The 12,863-nt window shown below is 42.5% G+C and overlaps 1 long non-coding RNA gene across 3 annotated transcripts in view; it reads left to right on the forward strand.

Annotated features, from left to right (window-relative positions):
- The first annotated feature begins 827 nt into the window (after positions 1-827).
- The window catches only part of LOC138497906 (uncharacterized), a 575,846-nt gene continuing 563,810 nt past the window's right edge, over positions 828-12,863 (forward strand). The window contains exon 1 of one of the 3 annotated variants that reach the window (XR_011278663.1): positions 828-959. This is a non-coding gene — a long non-coding RNA (uncharacterized lncRNA). Of the gene's footprint in view, positions 960-998; positions 1,204-12,863 lie in introns of those variants that run through there. The other 2 variants (XR_011278662.1, XR_011278661.1) reach the window with 2 other exon arrangements.

Below are 12,863 nucleotides of genomic sequence, written 5' to 3' on the forward strand. Positions count from 1 at the left end.
TTTATTAGCGTTACAGCTCACCCATATGGCGGTATTATTTCGCCGGATCACGGGTTGGGTGCTAACTGTTAGTCCACATTCACTGTTGGGTCAATTGGACCCAATGGAGAATTTTCAGCACAATTATTGTGCGGTAATACCGCCGGCTGTAATTACGATGAAAAGGGGCTTTTTTCTGGCATGTTTACGTTAACATGCCAGACTCAAGATTTGGCGGACGCTTAAAAGAGGCAGTAACACTGTTACCGCCGCATTTAAGGGCTACCGCTCGAATCGTGATCATTCCCTACATCTGTTAAATACATGATCATCATCACGTTGTAGAATCACTTTAAGTGACGTTGGGCCTGATTTACACAAACGTTTTCAATGGGACTTTCCCATGTTAAAACATTTTTGTAAATTAGACCCTTTGTATTCAGTCTTGTTTACCCCTGTCTGGGGCTCTTTTGATGCAATCTTATTGATATGCTTTGGAGTCAGTGAACCTGGGGACAGGCAAATGCTTATGAAAGTCAATTACAGTATGAATTCAGATCTTCCCCTACGTCATTACTCGTGTTTCACTGTGTCAAGCGGTGTTTGCAGCATAACCACTCCTCTGAGTTTTAACAAGTGAACTCTTCTCTGTCTTTGGAAAGTATTGACTTGAAGCCTGTGTGGTGCATGTCATGTGACAGGGTCTCTCGCAGGCCAGTCTGTGCCAAAGGGCTCAGACCAGCTATTGTACATTGGCTGCTGGAGTCTGTGCCAAAGGGCTCAGACCAGCTATTGTACATTGGCTGCTGGGGTTGCAGCCGGAGTTGGCACGGCCGTGATTTCCATCCTCTGAAAGTGCCCTGCATCTGCAGCTCTCCGTGCACAGAAGAGGCTGCCTTTCAGAAGGGGGAGTGCACAGGCTGGGGAGGTACAGCTCTTCTCCTCCGTCCTGACCAGCACAGTGCCGCAGCCGGAGAGGGGTGTGTGCTACAGTCTCTGCGTGTGCGCGCGCGTGTGTGTGTGTGTGTGCCCGCGGTGATGTCACAGCTCTGTGCTCGGAGCTTTCCACCGAGGCGAGCGCGTGCTCCGAGCACATGGAACCTGACAGCGAAGCTCAGTGCGGAATGGGGGGTAGGGGGATTCTCGTCTTGCGAATTGGGATTCTTTGTGAACTTGGACTCGATTCTACGCGTTTGCAAAGACCGGAGGGGACCTGCGAACTGGGTGAGTCGGGATCTGCAGGGTTTCTGGCCGCTGCCCTCGAGGGCTTGCATCTGACTGTCGAAGAGCTGTCTGTATTTTCTCCATTTCCCTGCCGTCATTAAAGACGCGCTCCGCTGTCATCGAATACAGATAATGCACGTGTTGTGCGAGTGGACGTGGGTGCAAGCTGGTTCGTATCTACCTGGGCTGCTGCTTTGAATCACGTTCGGAAACCATAGCTCATCATGTCTTGGCCATGTGTGTATTTGCCATTTTCTTGTGCTTACTGCTTCTTCCGATGGCCCAGTGTACATTTGTATTGTTTTTTTTATTTTTTTTAATTTTTTAAATATTCCTCCTGCGTTTCTATGCACTGTGGTCGAAATGCAAAGCCTTCCTAATTCCTGTATATTGATGCAGGACGTACTTCATTAGAACATGACGTGTGTCTCATCTATGATATATATATATATATATATATATATATATATATATATATATATATATATATATATATATATATATATATATATATATATATATATATATATATATTGTTAGCGGATATATAGATTGCCAAAACAGGCACTAATGTTAGGAAAAGGCAGGAAGTAAATACAGCATTTGTTAACGTGGTTTGCGGGGTTTGAGTTTGTAAACACCGACTGTTGCATCTCTCGTAGGGCACGGGGTGTTTGGGCCGGGCTTATAGGCCCGAGAACCGCGTGAAAGGGGGATACGCGCCCTTAATTTTAATCAGATGGATTTATGAACTACTGAGAGTGATGGCGGCGGCGCACGTCCCCTTTTTATAGTGTCTGCTGGAAACTTGGTGGTTCTGTGGTGAATGCGACGTTTGCCGTGTTTGCAGATTCGTGCTCTAGTCGCCTTATTGGCTTATTTACGTGCATGTGAAATGTCAAGACGCAACAAGAGGGTGTGTAACAATTCTTGTATATATTTAGGTGGTTGCATATTCACAGGCACGTGTCTTCCGGTGCTAATTGGCACGAGAAGGGGCTATTGGCCACGGGCCTTCAACCACCCTTGTCTCCCCCAGTGCTGTCTGTATTTTTTGTATTCCTAGATTGGCTTTATTTTTATTTTTTCATAACGCTTACAACTGATATTGCAAAGACAATTAATTATTATAAGGCAAAGGAGACATTGCGGATCTTACTGCTGAAACGTTGCACAGGCGCAAAGTGCGAATATCTCAACAACAACAATTGCCCGAGTGCAAAAAAATATATTTCTATGCATTTTTGAACCAGGGCAAAATAGGGCAATATAATTGCCATCATGGGAAAATTCATTGAAATACATTTTTTTTCAAAGAATTTTTTTTGTACTAGAACAATGTTTGCCTTAGTGCTCCTTGCTCTTGAGACGATGGAGACTTTCCGTAATGTTGCTCTTATTTTTAATTTCTTTATCGCTTGAAAACATAATACCCACCATACACAGTTCTTGATCCCAAATAGCTTTGTTTAAAGGTTAAAACATGGTGCTTCTTGGCTCTCATCCTAGCAAAGTGAATGTACTTTTCTGTTCTCATCATACACAGATCTCTAAGCACAATCACCAGTGTGCAACCTAAGATTGATTTATTTTTCAAAGATATTTTCATTCGTTCAAATTGGAGGAGATACAAGGAGACACGTTTGTCCCCCATCCCCCCCCCCCCCCCGCAGTAGTAGTTGGCTCTGTTCACCCATCTTTGCCGGTCTTATGTCCTTATTAACCCAGAAACCCCCCGCCCCCCTTTAGTATTCTGCTGTCCTGTCAAATCTGGCTGGGTGATAACAATTGCACATTAAAGCTTATTGCACACACAACTTTTCATGATGCCTCAAATTGTTTTTGTTAGAGGTTCGTTGGTTTCGAAACACCTCCGTTTCTCTTTCCAACTATTCAGGCTCTGTGTTTCTTCCACACGAATCTAGCAACAGTAAGTACGAACCTGTAAGGGCCCCGGTTAAACTACATTGAGGGAAAATGGGTCTTTTATCTTGTGGCAGCCAAAATGGCTGCCAAACCTCAGGGATAGACAGTCGAAGATCATACGAGTCTGACGTACTTTCGATTGGTCAACCGTTGCAGGTTAATTCACCTGCAAGGTCTACAAGTACAAGCCACCTGCAGGGACAGGTGAAGGGGGTTCAATGAACCACATGTGCCGCAGGGAACTGGGCATAAGTACGGTTTGCTTCAGAGATACTGTTTAATATTTGTGTTATCCCTCATATTTCTTTAAATTTTAATTTCGAGTTAATGAGAAAATGGAATGGCTTTGCATGTTAAAACTATTTGAACATGCAAACTACACTGTTCTACCAACTCCCACATTTTCCTCCCATCACTTTTCATATCTTCTGTGGCACTTTTAATATCTTTTTCTGTTTGAATCTTGCATTGCTTGATGGGACATAGCACACATGGGACTATTAATTAAATGTGCATTATTTTTGGCAGTACGTTGAAAACCTTTGATGAGAGGATGTTAGGTCATGAGAGGAAGTTAGTTCAAGAATCACAGCTAAATTCATCTTTCTTTGACAAATGACCATGTTCACTTTTTCAGCTGGAAAGGGTGCTCACATCGATAGCCTTACATACTGTGCACACAGTCCAGTCAGCCATTTTGTCATAGCCTTGAGCTGCCAGTGCTACTGTCTTAATACTTCACCGCAGCTCCTTAATTAATATTTTGTAGATTTTTTTCCCCAAATCAATGTCAGTGAATGCAAAAACCTATGTGCAACTACAGTGCCGCAGATTGAACCTCGAGTATGATATGTTAACACTGGCTGTACTCTAGGGCAGATAAATAGGCACTGACTTAGGGATGTCATTTAGGGGTTGCCAGGAGTCGCAATTGCGACCCCTGAGATCTCCCTTCCTAACCTTTTGGTCTCCCTTGCTACCAATAAAAAAAAATAAAGTGTATGTATGTGTGTATATATATATATATATATAATGTCAAAATGAAACTTTTCGAAGGAAAGGCAACCAGTGGAATGCACTCCAGAGAGCAGCTGCAACAGGAGAAAAATATCCTTGTGGCGATTAAGTGGAAAAAACACCTCAATATTTCCTGGCAGCACGTTTTCTTTATTAATATAAATGCATCAGGAAAAGGAACCAAAAAAAGAACGACGCGTTTTGCGGTATGCAAACCGCTTGATCACGTAGGTTTACAAACAACACAGATGATGGACTGCAATTTAACCCTTGAAAACTCTCTGATTACGCATGGAGAGTGTCTACCTGCTAGAAGCCACTTGTTTAGCATGTTTTGTCAGGCAGCCATCTTGGAATAATTAGGTGGTATACATTTCTCATAGGAAAATACAGACAACTTCCTCTAACATACAAGACATGGATGACAGTACTTCAATGTTTTTAAATGAATTCACAATTTCAAAATCCATGCCGAAAGGGCAATAATATGCCGCTTAGAATAAAACAACTGCATAAGAAAAAATACCATTTGTTTCTCAAATTCCGTCTTTTTGTGTGTCCATTATACATTAACATTGCATGAAAAGAGAAAATAATGAAATACTGCTCCTGGCTGCCTAGCGAAAATCGAAAGTGGTGGTAGCCTTTGCAGAGTGCAGATCGGCTATGATGCCTTTGACCTGCTCAAGCATGGATGTGCTTCGCTACATGTATAATACCTAATTGTTAAATGCTGTGATTGTATATATCATACAGCAAGCTAGGGTAATGCTTAAACGGTATGCATGTAGGTAGTAATACCTATTTGTAGGGGCTTGTGCAAATATGCAAAAAGTAAAAATTTAGATATATGTGCAAATAGCATTTTAGCAGCAAAAATATGTATTTACATAGCAGCAGTAAAATAAAGTGCATAGTGCTCTCCGTCCATGCATGTACCTCTCCTATGAATATAGGGCTCTGTAGTCAGTTGTTTAGTATATGGATTATAGTATCCTAATTTTATAAAATAAAGAATATCTTTATTAATTTATATTTCTCACAGAGTCTGAGGTACATGCATGGGCTGCTGATTTTTTTAAAACTAGAGCGGAAAAAATGTCCTTTTATAAAGTGCAAAGTGCATACAAATATTGCTTAATTATAAAGTGCTAAGTGCATAAAATATCCAAATTCATAAAATGCCCTATAAATCATATTAATAAGAAGTTAGCCCATGTACATGCATTCTTGTGTTTAAAAGAAGGAAGGTATTAGAATTGCAGTATAAAAACCCTAGGTATTCAGTCCATATAGAATTGTCACAGATTTAACACAATAAAGCAGGTCAAATCCAGTCCACAAATCTTGTAAGAGCTACTTAAAATAAGTACCAAAACCTATACAGCTACAAGTTAAAAACAATGATTTAAAAACACACTAAAATTGTGAGAACAAAACTCCAGACCAATATATATATATATATGTATAATAACACCTATATCGTCAAAAATTTACGGAGTGTGAAAGTTATTAATATGTGAGCGTCAGAGACACATTGTGCATTTCATTGCTCAAGGCATGGCACGTGCTGTATACGTAACCTTGTCTGTACTTAGAAAGAAAAAAGTAAGCATATAATACATATGAGACCTGGTCAGAGCAAACCTAAGACAATATCTACAAAAACCTTATGTGCCCAGGAAGGTATATAGTTCCTCATCGAGGTTGTGACCCCTGGGCTTTTTTGTCTCTAGGTCTAAAATACATCTGGTTTCCAATTGTCGTAGTGTTAATTCACGATTGCCTCCTCTGAGTGGTTTGGTGATTATATGTATACCAAAGAAGGTAAAACCCTCTAATTTGCCTCCATGTTGATTCTTAAAATGAAGGGCCATAGGGTAAGTCGGGTCAGCATTCTTGATTGCCCTAATGTGCTGTAGCACCCTTAATTTTAGTTTTCCTTTGGTGCTAGCGACATACCACTTGTTGCATGGGCAGTTTAACACATATACCACATATTCAGTTTCACAAGTAATTCTAGACACAATCTTAATGTTCTCTCCTAAAATGGGATGTAAATAACAATTGATGTTAACAGCATATGTACATGCTTTACATTTAGAGCATTTTTGGAAGCCCGGTCTTTTGATGTTCATCCAACTGGCTCCTGATTGGTCAACTAGAGGACTCATGAAGCTGGGTACAAGGGTATCTTTAAATGAAGACGATCTACGGAATGTGATATTGGCTTTCGGTGCCAGTAACTCGCCAAGATGTTCGTCTAGTTTTAAAACATGCCAATGTTTCTGTATTACTTGGTGAATATTTTGGGCACCATTGCCAAAAGTCAGAATCAGACGTGTGTCTGCATTATCCGTGATCTTCGTTTGGACAACACTGGAAACCAATAGTAGGGAACGAACCATGTCCCTAGCTTTTAAAAATGCTCTTTCCAGTACTTTGATTGGATAGCCTCGATTTTTGAACCTCTGAGCCATCAAGGCACATTCGCTATGAAAGGTATTAATATTAGAACAGTTTCTACGTATGCGTATACATTCCCCATACGGAATACTCCATTTTAAAGCTGTGGGATGGCTGCTCTTTGCATGCAATGGAATCTTTGAGCTGGTTGGCTTTCTATATAAGCTACTAATGAGTTCGCCATTGGCCACTGAAACTGCGATATCCAAGAACACAATGTCCGTCTTGCTGTGAATTGTAGGTTGAGCTTGTTAGTATTCAATACCCTTACAAAGTCTAGCCATTCCTGATCACTGCCATCCCAGATCACAAACAGATCATCAATGTAACATAGCCACAGTACTATTTTATCTGTGTGTTTGATGTTACTCGGATGCCAGACAACAAACTTCTCCCACCAGCCCATTGTCAAATTCGCATACGAGGGAGCAAACATGGTGCCCATGGCAGTGCCTTGAAGCTTGATAAAGAACTCCTTATCAAACAGAAAACAATTGTTGGTTAAGCAGAATTTAATCATCTCTATTATCATGAGGCCATGTTGCATGTAGTTCATGGATCTGGTATGCAAACAATACTCGCATGCTTTGAGACCACCAGAGTGTTGCATTGATGTGTAGAGAGAGACCACATCTAGTGTTGTCAGCAACTAAGATGTTTCCCATGGGATACCTTCTATTCTATTCAGAAAATCTTTCATATCCCTTAAATAAGAGGGCAGAGTAGTAACAAAAGTAATCAATGTTTCATCCACAAACCGGAAAAGAGTTTCCAACTACATTGAGGGAAAATGGGTCTTTTATCTTGTGGCAGCCAAAATGGCTGCCAAACCTCATCGATAGACAGTCGAAGATCATACGAGTCTGACGTACTTTCGATTGGTCAACCGTTGCAGGTTAATTAACCTGCAAGGTCTACAAGTACAAGCCACCTGCAGGGACAGGTGAAGGGGATTCAATGAACCTCATGTGCCGCAGGGAACTGGGCATAAGTATGGTTTGCTTCAGAGATACTGTTTAATATTTGTGTTATCGCTCATATTTCTTTAAATTTTAATTTCGAGTTAATGAGAAAATGGAATGGCTTTGCATGTTAAAACTATTTGAACATGCAAACTACACTGGTCTACCAACTCCCAAATTTTCCTCCCATCACTTTTCATATCTTCTGTGGCACTTTTAATATCTTTTTCTGTTGGAATCTTGCAATGCTTGACGGGACATAGCACACGTGGGACTATTAATTAAATGTGCATTATTTTTGGCAGTACGTTGAAAACCTTTGATGAGAGGATGTTAGGTCATGAGAGGAAGTTAGTTCAAGAATCGCAGCTAAATTCATCTTTCTTTGACAAATGACCATGTTCACTTTTTCAGCTGGAATGCTTCAAAGGGTGCTCACATCGATAGCCTTACATACTATGCACACAGTCCAGTCAGCCATTTTGTCATAGCCTTGAGCTGCCAGTGCTACTGTGTTAATACTTCACCGCAGCTCCTTAATTAATATTTTGTAGATTTTTTTTCCCCAAATCAATGTCAGTGAATGCAAAAACCTATGTGCAACTACAGTGCCGCAGATTGAACCTCGAGTATGATATGTTAACACTGGCTGTACTCTAGGGCAGATAAATAGGCACTGACTTAGGGATGTCATTTAGGGGTTGCCAGGAGTCGCAATTGCGACCCCTGAGATCTCCCTTCCTAACCCTTTGGTCTCCCTTGCTACCAATAAAAAATAAAAATAAAATATATATATATATATATATATATATATATATATATATATATATATTTTAATGCAATGTCCTGGGCTGTAGCCTGCGCCATGTGGCTCTTTCCTTCTGGAGTGGCTGGCTTTCTTGTTCAGTCCTTTTCAGCAGTGACCCTACATAAGAAAACATAGAAATACCAAATAATTTGTCTTTCTGGAATGATATACAATAATTGCTAGACTCATTAAAGGTTTATTTCAATTGCTAGGCTCATTAAAGGTTTATTTTAGGCACACTTCAGGGGGTGGGTCACTGATTTAGTATGTTCTTAAACACCTCAACTCAGCCTTTCATCCTTCTGAGGTCGATAAATGAGCACCAACACAGGTTGAGTGATATTGTATGTATGTTTGTTCTATATAAAGCGCTTAAGCGTCAGTGCTATATAATAACACATCATTATCATTTGGCCATGGACTTCTGCTTACATTCACAGTAATTTGGTAATATAGGCCTTTACACACTCATCTTAACCATACATATAGCGATCCATTCTTGTATGAAACATATATCACATTATAGTGATATTGTAACCATATTTTTGATAGTCTACTTAGGATCAATGCTTTATCAGGCCACCTTCTGTTTTGTCAAGGGGTGAAAGGTCATGTTCCATCGTATCCCGTGATATCACTTTGGGGTGGGGTCAAATTATATCACTTCCTATGATGTGATCAAAGTTCAAGGGTAGTGTGATGTCACTTCCGCTACCCCTGGCATTTTGGTGAAATGAAGTCCCTGCACTGACTGTAACTGAATGGCAGCAAAGTGTCTCCTTGACGCTTAAGGTAATTGGACCTCTTTCATAATATAGGATATGGCATTTATAACGTGCCTATACACAAGTGTTTCAAGGCGCGATGAGGCAAGGGAAAGGGAATAGAGGGGCGACCGAGATAACAATCTTACTAGGCCAAGTGACATTGAGATCGCACAAGTGCAGGGGAGAGGGGAGGGGAAAAGTGCCAGGGGAAAGGGAAGGGGCAGTGCTGTACATGGGATCAAAACAATGACAAGAAGTGCGGCCAACAGGTGTAAGGGTAAGTGCAGATAGCGGGTGTCCAATAAGTGCAGTTAGGGGGACTGTAGGGTTATAGATACAGACCCAAGTGCATGGGTTACCAGAAGGCAGTGTGGGTGTGCAACTGGGCGGGCAGGGACCTGGGCAAGAGAACTGGGAAGCTCCCCTCGCAGTCGAAACTCAGCAGAGGAGCCATCGGCTCAGTGGTAAGGCCGGCAGCCCCCTTCACAGTGCCCATTTTGTACTGGGGAATTTTCTATTCCTAAATAAAAGCGCCCCCCCCCCCCCCCGATTTTCCCCCCCAAGCCCTCTTGAGGGCTGATTTGCTCCCTTGATGAGGAAGTGTTTCTTGACCATGATTCTCAGGCAGCTTTGCCCGGGTTTAGGCAAAGGGCACCTCCATCACCTGTTTGCCATCAGTGCCCCTGCCTAGCCCCTATCTGCGGTAGGAAACAACGCCCTTTACACATTAGCACTTTTGTGAATGTGCATCTGCACCAGACTGTATTTTGAATCTCGCTACTGCTTTGTGTCACTGCCCTGAACCTTTTGACACAGGGATAGTACTGCAGGCCTGTATCTCAAACTTAGCTACTACTTTGTGCCCTTAGCCTGAATCTTTTCCCACAGGGATAGTACCATAGGCCTGTATCTTCAATATAGCTGTATTTTGAATGTAGCTACTGATTTGTGCTGCTACACTTCATCTTTTTCCCACAGGGATGGTGCCCTAGGCCTGTAACTTGAATTTAGCTACTGCTTTGTGCCACAACCCTGCATCTATTCCCACAGAAATAGTACTGTAGGCTTGTATTTTGAATGAAGCTACTGTTTTGTGCCGCTACCCTGCATCTTTCCCACAGGGATAGTACTGTAGGCCTGTATCTTGAATTTAGCTGTGTTTTGTGGCTTAACACTGCATCTTTTCCAACAGGGATAGTACCGTAGGCCTGTATTTCGAATTTAGCTGCTGTTTTGTGGTGCTACCCTGCATCCTTTCCCACAGGGATAGTACCGTAGGCCTGTACCTTGAATGTAGCTGTATTTTGAACACAGCTAATGTTTTGTGCCACTACCCTGCATCTTTTCCCACAGGGATAGTACCGTAGGCCTGTATCTTGAATGTAGCTGTATTTTGAATCTCGCTACTGTTTTGTGCCACTACTATGCATCTTTTCCCACAGGGATAGTACCGTAGGCCTGTATCTTGAATGTAGCTGTATTTTGAACCCAGCTAATGTTTTGTGCCACTACCCTGCATCTTTTCCCACAGGGATAGTACCGTAGGCCTGTATCTTGAATGTAGCTGTATTTTGAATCTCGCTACTGTTTTGTGCCACTACTATGCATCTTTTCCCACAGGGATAGTACCATAGGCCTGTATTTTGAATTTAGCTACACTTTTGTCATTGTGAGTAGCTTACATGTTATGGCAGAGGTGTTGTGCAATAGTGTTTCTGTTATATGCGAGTGCAGGGTGTGTGGAATGAGCCTGTGCTTTCTACTAAGATACAAAGGTGCGTGTGAAGGGAGAAATGGGTCCGCTGTACAGCAACAATGTCTACATACAAGGGGAGTTATGGGAAGGAGGCTGTGGGAGTAGGGCAAGGGGGGAGATTAGGCTGAGAGGAAAATGGATAAAATAAACAGGGGCGGATGGGATATGGAAAGATGAGGGTTGGGGTCAGGAAGTATAAATAAACAGTATGGGAGGAAAGAAGACAAGTAAATAATTCAATATAGTGTTCGGGACTAAATACAAAAAGAGGGCGGGAATAAAGGAAAATGGATGCGCTGGGCAGATGGGTCAATTTACCATGATGCGGGACACAGGGGAGAACACAGTCTCCTTACTTGGCAAGAAGCAGCAACAAAAACCTGTGGCCACGGTAACTCAAAGAAATCAACTGCTGGATAACTGCTAACCACCTCCTTCTCAACCCCGGAAAATCTGAAGTCCTGATCTGCGGGAAAACTGCCTTCTTCCCCCCCAACCCACTCTGTAGCCGCCCTCCCACCCCCTCTACCTCAAACACAGTAAAGAACTTGAAAATGCACCATGGACACAGATCTGACACTGTCACATCACATTAACCCAGTGTCAAAATCCTGTCATCTACACCTACGCATCTTCCGACACATCTTCCCCAGTCTGACCTTACTAAATGGTCACAGCACTCACAGACATTTTCCTCTGCTGTCTAGACTATGCAAACACCCTATACCTGGGCGCCCCTGCATCTCAATTTAGTAAACTGCAACGGGTCCAAAACACTGCTGCAAGGCTCCTTCTTGCCCTCGACCCCCGAGAGCACACCACTCTTGCCCTCCATCAGCAACCTTCATTGGCTGCAGATCAGGTGTTGGTCCACCATCAAGACTATGTGGATTACCCACCGTGCTCTGCACAACACTAGTCCAGAATATATATAACACTAGCCCTCCTCCCCCACAGGCCCAACAGAAACCTGAGATCAGGCCAGCTCTCCTCCTTGTGATCCCATTCACCAAATTTACCAGAATAAGGGAATCCTCCTTCTCTGTCCTAGCATCCACGATATGGAACTCTAGCCTTTTTAAAATCCACCGCATTGAGATCCACCTCCCCTTCCAGAAGGCATTCAAGACCTGGCTCCTCCCTTCTGCATCTTGACAGACCTAGTCAGCCTCATGGGTGAACTATCTTCGCCAGACAGGCAAGTGGGAGTTTCAATGAATCCTGTGAGGAGACAACATAACAGTATGAAGTACTGAGCATGCACAGAAAGGATTCCAGTTGATCCGCATGATATGTGCGTTTCTATCATCGCAACTAGACTCCCGAGTATGTACAGCAATCCATCTCAATGGAAGATAGCCACGCCCCTCCTGGGGCATTGCCACTCACTAACATACATCTGCAATAATCCACTATTCGTACTCCCATCGCACATCACCTCTGCCACTAAAATGCAGCTAATGTGGTGAATCAGTAATGAATCGCTCAGAAAACCTGGCCTGGAACCCTTCTCATGTGGCCAGCGAAAGGCAGACTCTTTCTGATCCCGACCCTGGCAATGGTGTTCTGCGGGAGGATCATATGAGGGGGGAAGCAGGTCAGTAAAAATGGGAAACCCCCTTGTTCAACTTTCCCTGAAATCCCAACCTCCTGATGGCTTATTTTAAAACCAAAAGACTGTAACTTTAAGCGTTTGAGTTTGGGGAATACGCAATAATCCAATGAGGCAATATTATTAAGAACTAAATGATTTAACCATTGCACGAGCCAAGAGAGACTTGAAGCACAGCAATTCAAACCTAACAGATATTGCCAAAGGCAAAGGGGGGGGGGGGTTAATGAAAGGTCCATAAATTGTGAAACTTGTTGCCCATACTTTGTAAAGAATTTAGCAAAAGCTGGTATGAACCCACATTGCCAAAGCCAAGTGAGGAGCAGGAAAGGATCCGACCCTTGCC

The sequence above is a fragment of the Ambystoma mexicanum genome, chromosome 5q, assembly GCF_040938575.1.
Source record: "Ambystoma mexicanum isolate Mex_15411 chromosome 5q, UKY_AmexF1_1, whole genome shotgun sequence".
Taxonomy (NCBI): domain Eukaryota; kingdom Metazoa; phylum Chordata; class Amphibia; order Caudata; family Ambystomatidae; genus Ambystoma; species Ambystoma mexicanum.